The sequence below is a fragment of the Delphinapterus leucas genome, chromosome 4 (assembly GCF_059928025.1).
Source record: "Delphinapterus leucas isolate spDelLeu-1000000601 "Yukka" chromosome 4, BTC_Dleu_Yukka2, whole genome shotgun sequence".
In the NCBI taxonomy this organism is placed as follows: Eukaryota; Metazoa; Chordata; class Mammalia; order Artiodactyla; family Monodontidae; genus Delphinapterus; species Delphinapterus leucas.
Genome location: NC_143132.1, coordinates 77,448,772 through 77,471,837, shown reverse-complemented (window position 1 = coordinate 77,471,837; position 23,066 = coordinate 77,448,772). Strand labels below are relative to the sequence as shown.

The 23,066-nt window shown below is 42.0% G+C and overlaps 1 protein-coding gene across 2 annotated transcripts in view; it reads left to right on the top strand.

The window, feature by feature from the left end:
• The first annotated feature begins 1,126 nt into the window (after positions 1–1,126).
• Positions 1,127–23,066, top strand: part of IL1RAP (interleukin 1 receptor accessory protein) — a 125,063-nt gene continuing 103,123 nt past the window's right edge. The window contains exon 1 of one of the 2 annotated variants that reach the window (XM_022569595.2): positions 1,127–1,343. The gene's annotated coding sequence lies outside the window, so the exon portion shown is untranslated. The remainder of the gene's footprint in view (positions 1,344–23,066) is intronic. The other variant, XM_022569585.2, reaches the window with a different exon arrangement.

Sequence of the window (23,066 nt, the reverse complement as noted above, 5' to 3'; positions counted from 1 at the left end):
AGTGTGTAAGTTTTGCACTGCTGTCCATCTTTAGCTGGTACCTAGAGACTGGCACCTCCTACTTCCACCTACTAGTTCATGAGGACCTTTTCTTCTTTCCTGTCTTTTTCCCCCCGTCTCTTTAATTGCTTTCTTTGGATCTCAATTTCTTGGATAAATAAATAAATACGATTCAGTTAGGTAACTCTAAGAGCAGAAGAAAAGTCATGGAGGTGGTGGAGTAAAGCATGTGTGAAGAGACAAGTCAACTTGGTAGATAGCTTTTGTTAGGGAGTCCCAGAAATGGGGAAAAGTGATGAAGGGCCTTGCCAGTCAGGAAGAAATCGTGATGGACTAGCGATAGAGAACAAGAGAAGGTTCTTGAGCAAAGGAGTTGACAGTCATTGTAAAGCTTCTCAGGATGACTATACAGACTACCATCTAGAGTGTTAGAGGGTGGCTGAGGGCTCTCTCAGAAATCTGGAGAAACGGGAGTGCATGAAAGGGAGTAATTCTTTTGAGATTGTTTGCTTCTATAATGATTATTTCATTCATTCACTCATTCAGTGCACATGTACTGAGTGCCTACTTTGTGCCAGGCACCTTCCTAGGCACATTGGGTATACCCAGTGGAAAATACAGGTTCCGTTTGGCTGTCCTGAGCAGTAGTTTGTTCCCATGACTGTCACTTTTGTAGCGGAGCGGAGCGCCAGACCACCGAGATTGAGTCTGTTTCTTCCCGTCGCGCTCTGGGCTTGGCACACGATGGGGGCTCAAATCCTGCGGCCTGAATTGATTTATGGCCTTGGTGCAGCACGAGAGCTAAATACACAGAGCAGGAAAGAAAAGGCGATCTCGATTGTGAGACCAGGATGTTGCAATGAGCGCAAGTGTGAGTCTATGTGTATAGCCGGGGACGCATCTCCCCAGAGCGCCTGGCATGGTGCCAAGCTGCAGGACCCACGCTGTCCCTTCCTGCGCGCTCCAGCCGGCACAGGCGGTGGCCGAAGGGCCTAGCGCAGCCTCTTGCCGTCCGCGGGCCTGGAGCCGCTCCTCCTCGCCGCGGGCGGGGCCGCTCTCGGTGCCGCCCCGCGGCCTCCGCTCTGGGAAGCGCTGGTGGCTGGCGAGGCGCCGGGTGGAGCGGGAGCCGCGCAGCGCCGGCCAATCGCGCAGCGGCAGGGGAGGAGCCCCAAAGGGGGAAAAAAGAAAGTGCGGCGGAAAGTAAGAGGCTCGTTGCTGGAAGACTGGCCGGATCCGGGTCCCCGGGACTCTGCTTTGGCCAAGCGCACCGAAAGACGTGGTGCTGGGCGATCCTGCACCCATCCCCGCCGCCTTCGCTGCTTCCGCTCTGCCTCCCAGGAAAGGTGAGTCTCGCGCGGTGATGAGGCTCGGGGGATCACCGATCTAGAGAATCTCAAGGTGGAAGGATTCTTACGCATCGTCTCTTCAACCCTATTTTACAGAAGGGCAAACTGAGGCACAGAGCAAGGCAGCGGCTGGGATAGATCACAGCTAAGTTAGTGCCGTGGGCAGGACTCGAACCCACTGTCCAGAGTCCCGTCTTCGCTTTGTAGGCATTTAAGTAACGCAGTTGTGTGAGTGCTGCGCGTCACTGCAGCCCTCTCCCAGCTCTTTAAGGGATGTACCCCAGTATACCCCCGGCCTTGGTTTCTCTGGAGTGCTGCTGTGAACGGTGAGGATAGAAGGGGGCAGTGTGTCCCAGCGTTGCCACTGGGTATCACGTCGTTTCCAGCTTGGACCTGTGACAGCCTGGGTAAAGCCTGCTTGCAGCCTCTCTTTCTCTTCCGCTGACCTGTTTTCTCAGAAAGATGCCCCGCCGAGGGTGTCTGTCAGACTCCTGGTAGAGTCCGTGGAGAGGTGAGGGACGTCTGGGCGTCAGTCACCTCGTTTGGTACAGTGCTCTCTCCAGCCCCAGGGGAAGCGGGGCCGGTCGTCCTGTGGGAAATAGGATGCTTCTCCTACAGGAATAGCTGACCTCACGGAGCCATAGCCCCTGTCACTTCTAAGTCCTGGGAGGGAACAAGGAAGCTGAGTTAAAGAGAAAAATCACAAACACAAAAGCAAACTTCTGCCGTTTCCTTTAAGAACCAGTTCCCAGTCTGTCTTGCCTCCGCTCGCTGGTTGTGAAATTATCAAACACCGCTAAGGTTAGCTACCAGCTGAGGAGAAGGATTTACCTGGCCTTCACTCCAGCTCTGCCACCTATTAGCCGTGTGAACTTGGGCAAGTTATCCAATCTTTCTGATACTCAGTTTTGTTTTGGTTTTTGTTTTTTTTCCAGCCATAAAATGGAGATTTTCACGGTCACAATGAGCCCTTAGGGCACTTGGGAGGATGAAACGGGATAATTCAAATAACATGCTTAGCACAGTGCCTGGCTTGGCACCTGTTCAGTTTGACATTGATGGCAACAATTATAAATGTTACTGCATAGTAACCTTGGAGACAGTGGGTTTTTAGGAAGCTGAATTTTCAGATAGAGTGACTTTTTTTTTTTTTTTTAATCTAGATGTTGTGTTTTTTTTCTTCTTTGGAGTTTGAACAGCTCTTTTATAGTGTTTTCTGAATGCCCTCTACATGTGACTTTGATCGTAGATGCTTGACTTGGTGTATAAAAGGTTTCCCAGTGATGCCAATGCCCTGCTAGTTTTTAGGCCAAGCCTCAGGTCTGTGAAACTTTGATCTGAGGCATCCTTTACCGGCAAAGAGGGTCTTGAATTTGATGAGAGGTAGAAAGACAAGAGGAGAAGTTGCAAGTTTCATCTATGTCACAGACTGTTCTAAGCCTTTTATTCCCCCTGTGTCAGGTCAGACAAGCAGCTTTATATTTCTCAGCTAATATAGGCAAACAACAAGATCCCCGTGTATTTCTTTTGGATTATACAGTGATGCTGCTAAATTCAGTCCCTTTTGGACACAAACTTACCTCATATAAACACAAACATCCACATGTGCCCTCACCAGGCTTCCTTTATTATTGGCATTATTGGTATTTTAAAGTGAAATAGTGTCCTTTACATACCCCCCACCTGGCTCATAACAATTGATTTTATTCTGATTGACTTCATACAGTTTTTACTATCATCTTCTGGCTATGCCATAAGTCCCTGAACTGAGCATCCAGTATTTATAGTTGGCTACCTGCTCCACGGTCCATCACATATGCCTGTGTTATTGATGTATGCAGAGCAGGGGTGTGATACACCTTGAGGAAAGGAAAGAGTTTGGTGGTACCCTCTTAGGTAGCTCCCGCACCAGACATTTGCAGAGGATTGGATCGCTTGCTTCCGTCAGCCTGTTCCGTGTGCATGCATTGTGATGAGCTGGCCAGGATACATCTGAACGCGTGCCTGAGAGACTGGGGACTTGTAGGGAAGAGGAGAATGTTCAAAATAAGGTCAGAACAAGGGGATGGGAGATTGAAAGCTAATTCCTTTTAGTTCTGGTTTTTTAAAGAAAGGATACTCAGTTATACCCTTTCTCCTTATAGAGATTATTTGTTACCAAATATATATATATAAAACTTTAAAATTTCCACAGTGTATTCCATATATATTATCTTCCTTGTTACTTGCAGTAGCCTTGAGAGAAGGGCATGGCAGACATATTAATAGTGGAAGGATAATATAATGATATGATAAGTATGAAAAAAGCTGGTTTTGTCATCAAATTCAGATTTCAGCTCTAATTCCTATGTAGCTGGGTAATACTAAGCAATTTATTTCACCATTTAGAGTTTCTGTTTTATCCAATTCTAAAGTGAAAAAAAAATGCTTACCCCAAGGATGCGTGTGAGGATTAAATTAAGTAGAATAATGTAAAGTACATGTAGTGAGTAAGTGCTCATTAAATGATATTTCTTCTTAGTTGATCTCAGTTTATTGAGAAAACAATTGAATAAGAGTCAGAGAAATGAGAAGTTGCCCAGGGTCACATGGTTCATAAGTTTCAGCCTTGGGAATACAGATCACAGCTTTTGACTTCTAGTTAAGGGCTTTTCCATCACACCCTGTCGTCTCTCCAATGAGATCTTTAACAATTTACTTCAGTTGTTGGGTTGACCTTATTTGTTTGGTGATTTCAGGGTATCCTTTTTGTCCCCAAGAGGATATTTCCTTGCTAAGAGAACTATAGCGGGGCCAGCTCTCAGGAGAGGAAGTTTCAGGGTGATGCTCTCTAAGGCAGCCTGCCTACTCACATGTGTTTGAAGTAATGTACCTTCAATTCCTAGGAGTAAGCGTACTATGAAGACACAAAGCTTAGAATTGTGTCATGTTTTTCTTCCTGTTCTGAGTGGTTTCTTGTTTCTGCCATCCTCGTGCTAATACACAGGCTGTTAAGAAGATTGAGGAACGAATACCATGAGTGACCATACCATTTTTCTCTTCTTTTGCCAATTCCGAAGTCGAAAAGGATGGAATATAGTGAACAGTGTACAGAGGCAGCATTCGCAGGAAAGGCCACTGCTGGCTGGTGATGCTGATCATTGGTCTGGAGTTTCAATCCTCCCTGTGGAAACTGACGGCTGCAGGCTTATGTAGGAAAATGAACAGATCTGTTTCTGGCCCAGGCAATGGGGCCATTTATCAGTTGAGACTTCCCACAGGCCTTTAGGTTTCTTTGCTTTGCAGCAAGCAGACAGGCTTGCAAAGGCAGTTTGGGGAGAAACGCTGTGCTCCTTGAGTTTGGCCTTTGGAAGCATATGTTTGCTTTTGCCAAAAGGTAGGCAGTCAGCGGCATCTTACCTGGCACAGTTAGAAAAGCAGAATGTAGCTGGAGAAAATCAGAGGAAGAAGCAGAAGAAAAAAGTAAAGGTTATTTCCAATATACACACAGTTTCATTTGTTGCTCAACTTGGTCAGGCTTTTGCTGGTGACACAGATGTAGGATCTGTTGAGTCACTATTGTCTTGTCCGTGAAATATTAAAGAGAGCCACCTACTGTGCTCTTTGCTCATTTTGGAAATTGATCTGTGGGAGAAATAAAAACCCCAAAGAACAGGAAGGTTACAGAACATTTGGTATCTTATATTTTGGGGGATTAAATCAGGTTAGCTACTGATTTGCTCTTTTTTTTTTTTTTTCTCCTTTTTGAAAGTGAGAATGCACGGTTTACACTGACGAGGTTGTTAGGAGACCTCCTTCTAGCCTGACCATGTTCTGCCTAGCTCTAGCAGCTGTGGCAGTGTGGAGTCTTAGCATCTGGAGGGTACCTCAGGCAAGTTATTATGTTGAGATGTGCCTCGGTCTCCTCAGCTGGGAAACAGGAACACTGATGCCTACCTAGAAGCTTGAGTCTCTTTCTCAGTGCCTTTTCCGTAGGAGGCGTTTAATGAACATGAATTCTTTCTTCTGCCATGAGTTCTTTCAGTTTATTAGTCTGTTCAGTTGTGAAAATCAAAATTTAATAGCCGCCCTTTAGTGAACTCCATCATGGCTTGTACTGAGTGTTTTACGTCTGTCATCTCATTCAGTCCTGGCAGTAATCCTGTGTATTTTTTGAGGCACCTGAGACTCAGAGAGGTTAAGTAGCAGGACCTTATCGCATAGCACAAAGCAAGCTCCAATGCTGAGACTCATCTCTGCATTTCATTTCAGAGCTAGGAAAGACCTGAAATTGTGCAGCCTCTGGACTAGAACTGAGGACCTGAATTAGGACCCGTGACCCACCCATCCCCATCCTGTCTTTCTGATCCTGATATTATCTTGCCTGTGCCTGGGAAGTCGCTTTACCTTTGGGCCTAAAGTATGAGACAGCTGGTCTAGTTCATCTCTAAGGCTCTTCGGCCACAATACATTGTTATTTTTTTTTAAGATTCCTTTCAACTCTGAAATTCTATTGCCGTATCTCTTTGTAAAAGTCAAGGCTAAAGATTGAAAGGGGAATAAAGAGAAAATACCCTGATTGTATTATGCCAAGAAATCTATTTTCTGGTTAAACAGAGAAGGGCAAGGGAAATCAGCATTCATTGGTGCATGTATTTCTGTCATTTCATTTAAGCATAAAAATAACTCTCAGGTCCATATTATTGTCTACCTTTTACAGATGAAAGAACTGAGGTTCTGAGAGACTTAGAGAATTGCCCACAGTTATCCAATTAGTGAGAATTAGAATGTGCGTGCCTGAGCACAAAGCTCTTCGGTCTACTATCCCATGTTTACTAGACACCACAGCGTAAGAGCTGAGGACTCGTATAACTAGATCCATAAATGTCCCCTCCCTGTGTCCTCACGCCACCTCAGGTGCCATCTCCTTTCCCCTGCTTTCCTTCCCAAACCTACTACTCAAATCCCTTCTTGATTCTTCCCAGTTTTGGAGAACCCTTTAAATGCTTGTAACATATTCTTTCTCTCTCTATTATAGTTAAAAAAATTTTTTTTTAAGTTTCTTTTTTAACTGTGGGCCAGTAATTTGTCCCTTTGTATTCTTGTCCAAGTCCCTGATTAGCACCCAAGCAGCTGAGGGCATGGTTTATCCTGCCCCATGCCTAGCACAGTGCCCTGTACTCAAAAGGTTGAGTTAAATAGATGATGGATTCATGCTGCGTCAGGTACACCCAGCATTGGCTTTCTAGTTTTCTCATACTTTATCATATCATTAATTATTTCAAAGGCCATCTCTACAGACTAATAAGGTAACTTTATTTTATTTTTTTTAAATTTTGTGGTCACAAAATCAGACAAATGATAAGGAGTCACAGACTCTAATAAGATTGAACATCACTGGCTCAATCATGGAAAAAGACATTTTTATCCCAATAATACAGGACATTTTGCAGCAAGCACAATGAAGGATGACACTGAAGTTCATGCTTGCATATACTGACAGCAAGGCCAATGTCAAGTGTCCTAAATAGATTACCTGAAAGAAAGTAGGAAGTTTCCAGGGAAGTGGGCAGCTGCAGTGAGCTTTGATCTCACTTTCTAAAAGCAGTGAAGAATTCATACCAGTCCAGCTATTATTTGATATAATTGGACATGAAGGCAGGTGACCTTTTATGTCTAGTTTGTATGTAGGAGATGCCTGTAGTTTCTTCCTGTCTGACACATAAGTCCTTATCATTACACCGGCTTCCTCTTTTCCCAATCAGTGCTAAAGGCAACAGAAAAGAGAACCCGTCATTTCTGAAAATGTTCTTTTCATAGATAACATAGTTCCTTACGCCAGTTATGGTTAGGTGCTATGGTGACCTAAAATTGTGGTTGTGTTACATCATGGGCTTTGGCATCAGACCACCTTCCCTGGATTTGACCTTAGACAAGTTATTTCGTCTATCCCTACTTTATTCCCGTCATCTGTAAAAAGGGGTTGATAGACCCCCTTTCATCCAGCTTTTGGTAGGTGTCAGTCAGGTGCCAAAACATTTGTTAAGAGCCTGGCACATGGGGATTTTAACCTTCATTATGATTAACAACTACAGAGATATTCAACTGCATGCCCAAATCAATATTGGATTAGAAAGTAGAAGACCTAGATTCAAATTAACAGGTTTTTTTTTTATAGAATTTTAAGCCCTCAAAATGCTTGTTATTATATACGCACATGCACACAAGTGTTTTTTTCTTACAATAATCTGAGGTAATCAAAGTAATTGTTCTCAACACCATTCTACATCCCGAGTCTGAGAGGCTAAATATTTTCTAAGGTCACACAGCCAGCAAATAGTGGAGTTGGGACTTGCACCCTAGATTTCTAACTCCAAGGTTATGCTCTTTCCCCCTCAATCATTCAGTGCAACAGCCCTGATACTGGTTAGTGGCTTTTCCTTCTCTAAGAGTCCTTTTTCTAACCTCCAGAGTGAGGAACTTGGACAAGGTCCTGTCTAAGGCATGTTGTTCTATGAATCTGTGCCTGGAAGGTAATGACTTAGGAGACACCATGAAAAGCAAAGAGTAGATCCATACTCTTAGTTCCACAGAGGCATCCACATGTCAGGCATGTGGAGCATCATCAAATCCAGATACCCGGCAGCCTCCTTGGCCTCAATGAGAATCACAAGTGACCACTGCGTTAGGAGTCACATCCATAAAGACACTTTCTATGTCCTTAAGGATGTGATTCTGCTACATTCCCACAACCTGCAAACTTTTCTCCCTCTGGATCCAGGTTTGGGTGTGGGAGGAGTACACAGACACCTGGGTTAGGCACAGTGACATTTTTTGTTTGGGAAATAAAAAGAGCTTTTTAAAAAAAATATAAAGCAAGCTCTCTATCACCATTAATTACCATAATCTTCTACAAAGCAGTAAAGGGATAAAATATTTAGCTTTAATTGGACTGTAGCATTATGAGTGCATATTTTCTGCTTTCTTCTTTTGAGCTAATTTAGTGCCCATGGAAGAAGCTAGACTCTCATTGAAATAGATGTAGGGGGTTTTTCCACTTAAAGAAATGATGGACACTTGAGAACGATAATACACACTCAATAGCTCTTTTCTGGAAGATTAGACTTCAGTTTGCCAATTACAGTGTGAGACAGTAGCAGGGTTTGGGGGTTGAATGGATAAAGTGGGTGGTGAAAAGTTGGCTGGCTTTGAAGTCAGAGTTCGGTTTGAATCCTAAGTACTGCTTGCTTAGCCTGTCCAGACTTAGTTTCCTTTTCTGTAAAATGGTAATAAGCCTGCTCTAGCTATCTCCTGGTTAGATAGACCTCTATATCTATATCTATTCCCATCTCCACTCCTGCCATTCCTGATCTCACTTACCCTGCTCAACTTTTTCCTTGTCCATAGTGGTTGTCACCTTATCAGCTTCCACATACTATTTAATTAATTTGTTTAGCCTGTCAACTGTTTAGTTTAGCCCCACTAGAATGTCAAATCTACAAGGGCAGGGACCTTTGTTTTCCTCACTGCTGTATCCTGGGTGCCTAAAATAGTGTCTTAGCAAATCGTATCTGCCTAAATGACGCAAATAGCATCATGAGTAAATGATGAATAAATAAAAGTATAGATGTTAGTATTATTTATCCTCAACGAGTAGAAAAAATAGATAAGGAAATGAATTATATAGATATATAATAATGAAATAAAAAATTTGTTATATATACACACATATATATGTATATACACTTATACACATATACATATATATGTGGGCATATATATTTAGAATATTGACCATATATTTAGAATATTGAAGTATAAATTTATGTGTATGCATATGTATGTGTGTAGATGTAAGTGTGTACATACATTTAGAAGTTATCCAAAATTGCCTTGGGAGGCAGAGGTGTTAAGGTAATTCCTTGCTGTTAGCATTACTAAGAATAGTTTGGGAGAGATACAAAAAAAAAAAAAAATATATATATATATATATATATATATATATATATGTGAACAGACAACAAACAAATAAACAGAAGACATACAAGTGATTTCAGGGTAAGAAATAAGGGGCTGAGATTAAAACAGTGACAACAGCAACAATGTTGGAGGGCTGTGGAGGAGAGGCAATTTTAAATAGGGTAGTCAGGGATGACACCTCTGAGAAGGTGATGTCTGAGCTAAGAAAAAAAAAGCCTGAGAAAGAGCCAGGGTCGATCTTTTCATGGTTGAGGTGGCAGGGCCTGGTAAGAGGGAGAGAAGGGCTGGAACTGAGGTTCTAAGGTAAGCAGGGGCTAGATCAGGCTGGCCTTACAAGCCAAGGTAAGGAGTTTGGATTTTATGCAAAATGCAGCAGGAAGTCACTGAAAGGACTCAAGTAGAATGATGACCAGGTCTGACATATTTGGAACCTCAAGCAGAGTGTGAAGGAGAATGGAAGAATTCATTTCTAAGATGAAGAAGTAAACTGTGCTGACCTCATGTAGGTTCCTAAGGACAAATGAGAAGACAGTTCAGTCTCACTGATCTGTCATTCATGGCCTTTCTTTCCCATTAGAATGTCCAACAAAACAACAGAAAAAAGCAGGCTAAATAGGCAAAATCAGATTCCTTTTCTCAAATGGTATCATGATTTTTTCCGAATGCACTAAGTAATAGATGGATATGTTAAGTGCTGTTGATCAATTCAATTCAGCTGGAAATTTTACAGTTCTTGTGTAGGTGTTTTATGCAATCAGTCCCTCAAAACACTGGACCTAGAGCTATTTCTTTATGAGATTTTAGGTACCAGTTTCTGAAATCTGCTCTCCTGAAGAGTGAGTGTGTGAAAGGCAAATTTAATTCCATATTAGATCAATTTCTTCTTTCTGGCTCTAAAAGTCTAAAAGGCGCCTAACTCTTCTCTCAAGAGGTAGAACTCCTCCATGAAGTCTTTACTGACACACATGCATATGCAGGCTCATACATGCCTCGTAATAATACAAGCTTTACAAATATTAGCTTATCAAAATCTCAGAATAAGTTTAAGAGAGGCAGGTACTATTATAATCACCATTTTACAGAAGAGAAAACTGAGCCCAAGCTCACAGACTTAGTTGACAGTAGAGTCAGTACTTGAACTTGGGCAAGCTTAACCACTATACCATACTGCCCTGTGATTGTAAGAAGTGACCCTGAATATTTTATTTATCTCTACTAGTCCCACTTCACGGTGCCTCCTGTGAAGGAATCGTTCAATAAACGTATTGAATCAGTGAATGAATGCGTGACCTTTTAAATTGCATTATTTCATTAGCATATAGTAGTAAACGTGTGGGTTTTAGACTGAGATAACCTGGGCAGGGTAATGCTACTTACTACCCCTGGGCTATAGTAAAATTACTTCACATCTCTAAACCTGTTTCCTTGTTTGTGTTATTGGCATAAGGATATAGAACTGTTTTTGGATTAAATACGTTTATAGAGTACTTAGCAGAGTGCCTGCAATTTAATTAGTGCTTAGTCCATTTAAGCTATTTTTATTTTTTGAACTAAAACAACCTCCCCAAACATGCTTACACTTACATGCTCCTTAGTTTTTCAGTTGTGCTAGTTTTATTCACTTCCTTTAAAAATCAAAGCCAAAAATCCAATCATATAATCAGTGATGTTAATTTTGTTCCAGGATCCATTCTGGTACCTTGCCCTCAGCATGGCACTCCTGGGGAACTGCATGGGGGCAAAGGTGCTGTAGGACCGCCCTGTTTCTCTACTCCAAACATCCCTGCAGGCAGCACTGCCCATCCTTCTCCCCAGCCAAAGCTGGCTTGCTGAAAAATTATTTTATATTCTGGTGGTGGCCCCAGAGCATTCTGGGTGACAAAGAGAAAACAGCCGAAGACTCAGATTTTGTCCCAGATAACACTTAAGGCTAATTTACACAGCTTGCAGGACGTTTAGGACCCCTTCTAATCATAATCACTGATATTGATCCAGTGTTTCTTGTGTGCTAGGAGCTGTGCTGAGTGCTTTATTTTCATTATCTCATTCAATCCTATTTCCAACCGATGTGAATTAAACCAGGGGGAAAAATTAGAAAGTGCCACAGTTGCCTCCTTGTGTGTATTGGGGGCTGTGATGATGAAAACAAGTATTTCTTATGTGTGTTTTTCTCCAGATTTTTCTTCCAAAGCAAACTGTACAGGGTTGTAACACCTGTAGAGTCTCCGGGGACCTTCCCTGCCGGGAAGAGATGCTTGGCAGAGAAATGAGGCAAAGGCTGTGTGGGGAAGGCAAGCAGCTTCATTCTAGTTGACAGTTTATTTTGCCCTGGAAGAAGCTGGCAACTATGAACTCAGTCCTATTTTGTTGGCTGCATTTACTTGCGTTTTTGTAAGAAACCAATGTGGTGCTGATTTACAATGACTGCTATTTATTTATTTATTTTTTTGCTTTATGAGATATTTAAAAGTTGTAATTTTTATTGTCCCACTTCTCCTAAGTTTGATGATTTCCTTGGAGGTAAAGTACACACACACACACACACACACACACACACACGAGAACAGTGCCTTAATCGTAGTTGACTCTCACTACTTATTTGTTGAATAAATGCATAATAAAAAATAAAAATCCTCTTTTTTTCTGAGAATGGGAGCTACTATGGGATTTTTTAATGGTGAAATTTCAATATGTAACTTTCTTTTAAATTTTTTGTTTAAAAAATTAGTTTCAGAGGGAGATTATTCTAAAATATGTAGCATTACTAAATGTTGGTGACTCAGGACAGTTTATTGGAATGGGCTGTAATTCCTTTAGAATTTATTAAGATGAGATCATTTACCTATATACTAAATGGCCCCAAACTGGTATACTTTAAATTTGTGTAATCGGATTTTCATAAATTTTCTGTCTGCTTTCTCTTTCATTGTCTGCCATTACTTCTTGCTTTCAGCATGTCTTGCTCTAGCAGTTATCTATTCTCCATACAATTAGCTGTTTCTGCTTTATTGTGGACTATGGAGCCAGCTAACGAGTTTTATTAGAACCATGTATAAGATAATAAAAAGCATTGGATTCGGATTGGAGAGGCTCTTCTCCAAGGGAAGAGAATGGAAAAGTAAAGTGGCTCTAGAAATAGTCTCCATATAAGTGAGGCTACACCATACACAGAAGCATTGGGTTTTCCTTACCTGTGTTATTAAAAAGGGAGTAGTTGCATGGAGAATTCATTTACTCTTTTGGACACTAAGCATTTTTTGAGATTCTTCTGTAGTTAAGACACTGGTGAGATTTGGAGATTAAAATGCAATCACACTAACACAACTCCAGAAGAATAAGAATTTATAGATCATTGTGAAAGATAAGATGCACCAGAGGTTGTAATACAACTTATATAATATTTGGATTAGTCTAAGAGTATATGACAGAACTTTTAAAAGATATGTGGTAAAATATTTTGACGTTTCAAAGGAAGAGGCAACTGTGTCACTCAGGAAGGGGTTTATGAGGAAGTGGTATTTGAAGTGAATCTTGAAATGATGGACAGGCAGGTTTTGGACATAGATTGGTGGGGAGGAGTGATGTATGAGCTAGGGTCCGACCAGGGAAGCAGAAATGATATGGATGAATGATATGGAATGTGGAATTTATCATAGGGATTAGTCTTACAATTGTGGGAGAAGGTGGGCAAAGAAAACCCCAAAAGGGGCAGTTGGGAATCACTAAGGACCCTGAGAAGGAGCCAGTGAGGAAGTCTGTTGCCCCTGCCTGTGTTAGGCAGGGAGTCAGGAAGAAATGCTGGAAGTGGTGGGGCTTCCCTGGTGGCGCAGTGGCTGAGAGTCCTCCTGTCAATGCAGGGGACACGGGTTCGTGCCCCGGTCTGGGAAGATCCCACATGCCGCGGAGCGGCTGGGCCCATGAGCCATGGCCGCTGGGCCTGCGTGTCCGGAGTGTGTGCTCCGCAACGGGAGAGTCCGCAACAGTGAGAGGCCCACGTACCGAAAAAAAAAAAAAAAGAAAAGAAATGCTGGAAGTGAAATGCAAGAGATCAACCTGGGGACAAACTGCAGCCCTTAAGTATCTCTGTCTGGATCTAACCATACTGTATGGGTGGCCCGCAGAAGGAGCCAGTGCTCTTAGCCATGGAGCTTCATACTTACCTGGCTTTGGGCATGAAGAAGTTGAAGGAGGGGATCTATCAGGAGCTGAAGGAGCCGTGGGCCTGGCTGCTGCCCCCACCTAGGAGGTGAGCCATCAGATCAGCAATAAGGGGCATGAGCTGCAATAGCACCCAGGTGCCTAGACAGACCCTCCCAAAGCGATTGCTACTGCTTCACTTCTTCCCTCCAAATCTCATGCACATTTCCCTGTGGTCAACCCTAACTTAGAACAATGCAGAGAAGGGGATTCTGGAAAGCATAATTCCAGTTGAACTAAATTGACACAGTTAAAAACCACAAGTGATACGACAGATAAAGGGAACAGGGTGAAAACATAAAGGGAAGGAGGGAATCGGGTGTCTTGCTGGGGCAGAGCCCAGTTTGACCAGGAGATGGTATATGAGCACTGGGGTCATTGAAGATCAGACTTTAAAAAGGTGAGCAGAGGCTGTATTTTAAGGACTTTCCGTACTCTGTTGAGCAATTTGTGTTTAGTCCTGTAAGACAGGGAGAAGCACTGAATATTCTTGAGCAAGGGAAGGGTATAATCAGACCTGTGTTTTAGACAGGTCTGGCAATGCAAAGCATTGGAGCTTCGAATGGGAATAGGTGGGGCAATTAATGAGCATTATAATAATCCAAGGAAGAAAATTTGCATTCCCAGAGCTCTTTGCTATTCCCACGAGGGAGGTGACTCAGAATCATCATAAGAGGTTGTTCAGGACCATCCTGGGAATAAAAAATATTTGTGTACATTGCAAGCCAAGATGATTTGATCTAGGGCTAATATTGTCAGCTATAATATCCTTATGGCATACCTAGATCACTGTTCTTTAAAATCCCCTGATGCTTCTGCCTGTGGTATGTGAAGAGGAAGAGAAAGTGTATATGTAATTGGAACACTGACTGAAATGAAATTGGCTTATGAACCACGTCAGTATCATTTTGAGAGGAAGATCCTATAAAATAAATATTACTTGTTTCACTTAGTAAAATAATGCTTTTTGGTTTTGCTGAGTGGTAATAGGAGTGTCCCCATATGTCGGTCCAGTGCCTAATAACCTGCAAATTACTCGCATGTCCATTATTGCATTTGATTTGACAACAGCTCTGCAAGGTCAGTTTGGTCTGAATTAGTATAAGTGAGAAAACTGAAGTTCAGAGGTGATAACCATCAAGCGACCACTTAGCTCCTGATGACTCAAGAGCGCTCACTGCAGTTCCATAGATTCATTCAGTGGACACCTTTCTATCACTCATCCCTTCATCTCACTCGATGCGCCACTGTCTGATAATTTTCTTGGGACACATCTCTGGTTCTGCTGTGTCCCTATTCTAAATCTGTCCTTAGTTTTTGGACTTCATTACCTTTAAGGTCTGTTCCCACCCAGAGAGCAGGCCCCTTGTAACCCAGGTGTTACAGTTCCAGCTGTCTGATTCCTCACCCTCTTGCAGGATTTTTACTGCCTTCCCTCAAAGTGCAGAACACCAAACACAGGGCAAAGAGGAAAGCCTTCTTTACAAGAGCATACCTGAGCAGGTACATTAGCATCCCCGGGAGAGCCACACAATCTTTGAATTAGACCATTCCATAAGTCTTCCCTGACAGTGCTTCCAAGCACATACTCCTGAATGTTTGAAAATCATATCTCCTGGCTTTCTACTTGTCAAAAGGCAGCAGCTCATTCACTTGTCTTGACTTATTCAAAACACACTTATACCCAGTGCTGTATCGCTGAGATTTCAACAGTGAACAGCAAGTGAATAAGAAAGCTATAACCTCCATTCAATGCACCCCTGCAGTGTTTTGTCCACTTAGGGGGTCCCTATGGCATAGCAAGTTAGGGTGACAACTTCAGGTGCTATACTTTGGGACGTCTAGAACTGTTGCTGTTATTAATGTAGAGACACGGCTCAGGAGAGCAGGAAGGGGCATACAGGAATCAAGCTTTCTAGTTGCCATTAAAAGGAGTACCTTTTTTTTTTCTTTTAACATCTTTATTGGAGTATAATTGCTTTACAATGGTGTGTTAGTTTCTGCTGTATAACAAAGTGAATCAGCTACACATATACATATATCCCCATATCTCCTCCCTCTTGTGTCTCCCTCCCACCCTCCCTATTCCACCACTCTAGGTGGACACAAAGCACCGAGCTGATCTCCCTGTGCTATGCGGCTGCTTCCCACTAGCTATCTATTTTACATTTGGTAGTGTATATATGTCCATGCCACTCCTCTCTCACTTCGTCCCAACTTACCCTTCCCCCTCCCCATATCCTCAAGTCCATTCTCTAGTAGGTCTGTATTCATTGCAGCTCTATTTACAATAGAGCTGCTCAGATACAGCTCTATTTACAATAGCCAGGAGATGGAAGCAACCTAAGTGTCCATCATCGGATGAGTGGATAAAGAAGATGTGGCACATATATACAGTGGAATATTACTCAGCCATAAAAAGAAACAAAATTGAGTTATTTGTAGTGAGGTGGATGGACCTAGAGTCTGTCATACAGAGTGAAGTAAGTCAGAAAGAGAAAAACAAATATCGTATGCTAACACATATATATGGAAACTAAGGTTAAAAAAAAAAAAAGGTCATAAAGAACCTAGGGGTAAGACGGAAAAAAGGAGTACTTTTAATGGTTCTCTGAGAATACTGAATCGTAGGGTTGAAAAGACTAAATTGCTGGCTTTGCAAATAGGCTAGAAGAGGATGTCCGTGGTTTAGTCAGTCAAACCTGTCTATACCTGGCCTTCCAAGTTCTAGTACAGTGTACTTTCTACTATAATATGCTGCTTCTCCTGCTTTGGTTCTCCCCCGTGAGAACTGCCCTCATTTCTCTCCACCAAACAGGTGGGTTTTCTGTTTCCTGAATTTGCTACAGTGTGTAGGGGAAAGCTGAGGAGAATTGAAGGCTAGACTTCTAGTAATAAAAGATAATAATATCCAAGAAACTGGAGTGGTTTCTACGTGCCAGGTGCCTTATAAAATTATCTCACATGATCCTCATACCTCTAATTCCATAAGATGTCTTACTGACCCCATCCATGAATAAGGAAACTGAGACTCAGCATGGTAAAGAAGCTTGCACAGCTATAGAGGATTCGAGGCTAGGTCTGTGTGACTCCAAAGCGTATGCTGAAGCCATGTGTTTTGATTCACTGTGTTGCGGTGTCCCCTCTATGTCAGGGACCCATCCCATAGCTTACACGCACATGAGAATCTTGTAAACAATCTTTAGTTACTACACTGATCTGTCCGACAGTTCCCCAGAAACCCAGCTTGGGTGAGCTAGCCCATGGTCATTGGAGTTTCTGGCCTCTTATTGCTTTCCATTCTCCTTTTTCAGTTTCCTCTTAAGCCTAGCTAGCATAGGAGCTGCATTAACCAACAGATGCCAGTTCTTCCCATTTTAATGGCATTTTCATTTTCTTAGTATGCTTTTCTCACTATGAGGTTTGGAGAGGTGAGTAGAGAGCTCTATGGAGACATGGAAATGATGTCTCAAATACCGGAACCACTGGGTTAAATGTCCAAAGGTGTCCGTAGAAGAGAGAGGCACGTTCCTGACATGGTTCCAGAGACCTCAACCAGGACAAGTAGGTAGAAATTCCAGGGGGTCAGAGTCCTGCTCAACATAACGAGATACTTACACAGTTCGGGTCATATGAAAAGTAAACTGGTAATGATTTCACCATCGCTAGAGATATTTAAAGAGGCCCCGTACGTCCACTTGGCAAGGATCTTACAGGGAGAATTGAATATCGCAAAAAGAAGTTTGAATCAAAGTGACACTTGAGGGCCTTTCCGGCCTTGAGATTCTGTCTTGAATTCACTTAGAAACTTTATCTTGGGAATAAAGGTTTGCCCTTGTTACAATTAACACCAACTAGTGATATCGCCTCCTCCCTCCCCACTGTGCTTCCCCCGTCTGAACAACCACTCGATTTAGGACGGGGACTCAGGATGAGGAAGGATGTGGCTTCTTCCCGCTTGGCAGCAACTCCGTGTCAGAATGGAAGACTTGTGTCTGCGCCTGGCACGGATCCGTCGGGCCCTCTTACCAGCCCAGTCGTGTCTGTGACCAGAGCACGTGGGAGGTGCACATCCGTGTAGAAAAATCTCCCACTGGCTGCCAGCTCTGGATTTTTGTTTTGTAATTACTAATGAATGCAGTCTTGCCCAGGGCAGACCTCTTGGAGGAATGAAGACACACCCTGAAACAAGTCCGAGTCAGACCAGTTAAGCATCCCCTGCAAAATAATCCCTCTGCAGTTGGCAGCCTATGAGAAAGTGCCTTTGAGACCAGTTTCTTCTTGCCATTTCAAAGGAGAGCCGCTTACGGGCCAGGATGTCAGCAGTGCAAAGCTCCTGTTTTTTTTCTTTTCCTATTTTCTTTTTTTTTTTTTTTTAATTTTGAATTGGCTTACTACTAATCTGAAAGCTGTGCTGTTCAAAAATGATAATCCTTTGACTTAATGTCAGAAGTGAGACAATACTTCTGTTCTTGAAGGAAAGTGAGACAATACTTCTGTTCTTGAAGGAAAGTGAGACAATACTTCTGTTCTTGAAGGAAGGCGTGTTGGAATGATAGAAAGTGTCCAGGAGTTGATTAACATCTTGGATTTGAAAGAATACAAAGTTACCCAAACTGGCAGTGGGTCATTCAGACCAGTACTGCGTGTCAGAATGGACAGTGCTTTTCAATTAAATGTGGTTCTCTTTCCCTTCAGGACTTATAAAGACTTTACCAATCTCCAAGCCAGTTCAACTTTTTTTTTTTTTTAATGAAATGCTATAGCTAAGTATACTTTGCTCAAATCTGTCACGTTTGGATATCTCAAACTGTGAAGTCCCTTACAGGGATGCTTCAGGAACTCACAGCTATCTGGTCAGGTCAACCCCACTGTTCTTAGGAAATAAACACGTGAGAAACTTCATAGGTGCAGGAATTTCTTTAGGGATCTGGTTCCACACTGCCTGAAGGTAGTTTGACCAAGATTTCATGCATACACCATACATCTTCACAATATCTTGGGAAGAGAACAACAGCTTCAGCTCCTCTGGCAGCTGGCTCATTGTTCCTGGGCCCAAGTAGCCGTCCTCCTGTGACACAGGACCATTGCCTGTTTAGACATGACTCTTTCCTGGGATATAAATGGTGTGTTATTTTTATGGGACAGTTATATTTCTTAGTAGTTTTTCAGAGTTGGGAGGCAGCATGGCTTCACGAGAGAAAAGCTTGAATAGGGAATCAAAAGCCATCTTTTCACATTTCACAAGCAAGCTATTGACCTCATGAAAGTCACCTCTCCTTCCTGGGCTTCTGCTTCCTGAATAGTGTCCCAAATAACATTGTTTGACTTCTGAGGCCCTTTCTGATTTTCTAGAGATCATCTTGATAAGAAGATAGATAAAGGGGGCAGGGAGACAATTAAAAAAACAACTAATTGTAGGATAAGGCTGAGGAAAATATGTTCTCTATTTTAAATAGAGGAAGCCTTTGTTGCAGCAAGCTTATATTGCAAATATATGAAACTTCATCTGTATTGTATAATACAGGGTGTTTGGATTTCCCCTGTCATTTCTATTTGCTAAGACCTGACTAGAAATATGAATCACAGCCACAAGGAAGCTTAGAAATCATCATGTTTAATTCACTCATTTTCCACATAAATAAACCCAAGGCCCTTACCCAGAGTTACACAGAGCCTTGAACTCATCGCCTGCCTTCTTGGGCAGTTCTCTTTCTAATGCATCGCCTGTTCAGTTTATTTAACAGTAATGAGCCTTTAGAGAAAGAATCAGGCCAGATTCTCAAAGTTGATGGCTTCTAAACCATATTTTAGTGACTATAAGATCATGCTAGCAAGAAGATTTGATTTATGTATGTGACTTATTTTCCCCCATGGTAAATGTTTTGGACATAAGTTCCCTTTTGTGCAGCTCTCTTTCTGGCCAACATATAACACCTTCCTTTCTCTTAGGTTTAGGAGGTCTCTTCTCCATGGAAAACTTACAACTCATTCTCAGTTCCCTACCAGGGCCACTCACTCTGACAATTCTGATTATAGTATTTCTTATGGTAAAACCTCAGCTCTCTGAAATGACTCAGTTCTTTCTGGGATATAGAGCATTATGAAAAGTTAAGGTTTCAGTTCCTAAGTACCAACTTTGTAATCATGGGGTAGCCACAAACACGGGATAAGATTCAACCTATCCTGGATTATAGGTCTGACTATTTCTAACAACCAGCTGACCTTGGATCAGTCATGTTATCTTTGTACTTTTGTTTTTCTGTCTATTAAGTGAGGTAGTTGACCCAAGGCCTTCCACAGGTCTTCTAGGATCAAGGATCTCGTTGTAACTGTTTCAATAGTATGTCTTTCTAAAGTGTATTCCATACCACACAGCTTTCTTATAGTGAGTATCCTGAGAAATTATATCTTTAATTAATAATTCAAGGCCATTATTTTGAGCATCAATTACTTTTCACTGTGCATAATGATGTGCCCAGGACCTACTGAAATATGTAAGACTCCAACACTGTGTGACCCCAGACCTCCATATCGCTGTTTTTTTATTTTTCTTCTTGCTTTTTAGTTTTCTTGTTTGGCTTTTTTTTTTTTTTTTTTTTTTAATCCTTTGGTAATTTAATGGTAACACTTTGAAGGGAAACTCTTTTATTGATTGATTTTTTTGGCCACGCCATGTGGATTGCAGGATCTTAGTAACCTGATCAGGGATTGAACCCACGTGCCCTTAGCAGTGAAAGCACTGAGTCTTAACCACTGGACTGCCAGGGAATTCCTCTTGTTTGCTTTTAATAGCTCAACTTTCCCACTGCCATCAACATGCCTACTTATAAAAGATTTGTCTAACGTCCAAATTTGCTACTCTTCTGTGCTTTGGCATAAAAACTCAGATAACCAAGTTGTTAGAATGGAGGTATGAGGAATGCAGTGTAAGCAAAGTTGATTAATGTTTTTAGGTTGATGTAGAACTCATTCTGGCTGCTGTTAAGAGCACTGTTATTGGCTACTGAGTATTGATTTGGTGATTGACACTATCTAGTAATTGAGTTACCAACTGTTGAGGTATAACCGTATGCCTTTGATTCTGTGTGTTTTGCTTTCCTCCTCTTTTATTTGTAGATGTTATGCTTCTTAGCCACTAGGATCACTTCAGAGTTTTACTGTGGTTTTCTGGGTAGATGCTAGGGACCTTACGGACTTTTTAATTAATACTAAATTCACCATAAGCCTAAGTATGGTATAAAAAGAGCAAATTTTTAAAAGAAATCAAAAAGGCATCAATAGGGAAATGGTTAAATACACTATGGTATAGTTGGTTAATGGACTTGTATTTAGCCATTAGAAAGTATTAGTAGGGGCTTCCCTGGTGGCTCAGTGGTTGAGAGTCTGCCTGCCGATGCAGGGGACACGGGTTCGTGCCCTGGTCCGGGAAGATCCCACATGCTGTGGAGCGGCTGGGCCCGTGAGCCATGGCCGCTGAGCCCGCGCGTCCGGAGCCTGTGCTCCGCAACGGGAGAGGCCACAGCAGTGAGAGGCGCCCCCCCCCAAAAAAAGTATTAGTATAATTTTGTGAACTGATCTGGCAAAATGGGAATGATATATTATTAAATTAAAAAAAAGCAATTTGTAGACCTACACATGATTTGATTTTTGTAAAAAAGAAAAAGAAAGAAAAAAATTATGTATGAAAAAATGGAAAAATCTGAATCTAGGAGTTACATAGGATTATGGTGGCAGTGGGATTAATGAAGGCTGAAAAGAAAGGGAAGGGCACATGTTTTCACTTCCTACCTAATACAATTTTTTTTTAAAGGAGAAGTAGGATTATAGATAATTTCCTCCTCAACATTGTTTTATGAAACTGTAAAGGCATACAGTACCGTTGCAAATGTGTTACAGTAAACACCCATATAACCACCGCCTAGATTCTACCATTAATATCCTATGATACTTGCTTTATTACTTATGTATCCGTTTATGTATTTATGGGTGATATTTATGTTTTTCAGTATTTTCAGACTTATTTAAGGAATTGACCTGGAGCCACTTGCTAAATGAGATTCATAGCCTATCCCAAAGAACCATAATGCCATATTCACAGATTTCACTGATTTGGACAGACCCAGAAACAAATACTGACAGGCTTTTTAGACATCCTTACCTTAGATACGTTTTATCTTCTTTTTCACAAGTAACAATGTTGGCCGAGGAGTCAAGGAACTTGTCCATTAGGGCTGGCGACTTGCTTGAATTTCCTAGGCATCCTGTGAGTTCCCTTGACCTCTGCTACCATGCATTGACCCTGTGCCGTGCCTTTTCTTGCAGGCAGCTGTGCAAACCCTACAAGCCTCATTAGCTTCCTTTTCCAGTATATTACATTATGAAATGTTTCTGGAAATTATCAGTTTTGGAGAAACAAATACAAATTATTAGTGATTCCACTGAACCGCTGCTTGATTTTAGGGTTCTGAATGCCTGAACTGTAAGAAGCCTGGGACAGACCATATTTTGTTTTGGTCCTACGCAAACTCATTTGAAGAAAGGGTATTCAGCTGAGGATGGGCTATGATTTGCAGAAGGCTGTTACGTTAAAGAACAATAATGATTTAGGTACTTAGTTATAAATATAAAATTGTGGAATATGGGGCTTCCTTGGTGGTGCAGTGGTTGGGAGTCCGCCTGCTGATGCAGGGGACGCGGGTTCGTGCCCCGGTACGGGAGGATCCCACATGCTGTGGAGCGGCTGGGCCCGTGAGCCATGGCCGCTGGGCCTGCGCGTCCGGAGTCTGTGCTCCGCAACGGGAGAGGTCACAGCAGTGAGAGGCCCGCATACCGCAAAAAAAAAAAAAAAAAATGTGTGGAATATGAATAACTTTAGATCAGACCTAATTTCTAGAATGTATCATTCTGCATAATTTATTTTAACAGGTAGAATTTGCCTATCTTGTTGGGGATCAAATGTACACCCCCCCCAAAAAAAAACAGGGGTCAAATCCATATAATATCTCCATCATTTTTCCCTGGCTTGTCGTTCTAGGCCCATTTCCCATAATCCCTTGTCTGCTCCTTGCAGACTACACTCTAGTCTTACCAGATATCTTGCATTGGTCTAAATAGCTCATGCACTTTTTTGCTTTCAGAACTTGGCTCAACTTATTTTCCCCTTTTGCAGTTCCTCCTCCTCGTTCCTTCTCCCCCTTCCTTTTCACTCCCCCATTCTCCTCTGTGCGATCTCTCTGATACCCACCACCTACACAGACCTACACATCTATTACCTCTGCATCTCCACCTGTTTCAGTACAGGGTCTTCTCTAGGAAACCTCTCTAAACCTATGGGCTAGAAGGAATCACATCTAACTTTACATTCCCATAGTCCTTTATTTACAAATACACTTTATCCCTTAGGCTGTTGCTTGTCAATCTATGGTCTGTGAAACAGAAGCAATAGCAGCCTCTGGGGGTGGACTAGAAAGATAGAATCTTGAGTCCTAACCTAAACTTGCTGACTAAGAATCTCCATTTTACCAAAATCTTTAGATCGTCTTTATACACATTTGCGAAATA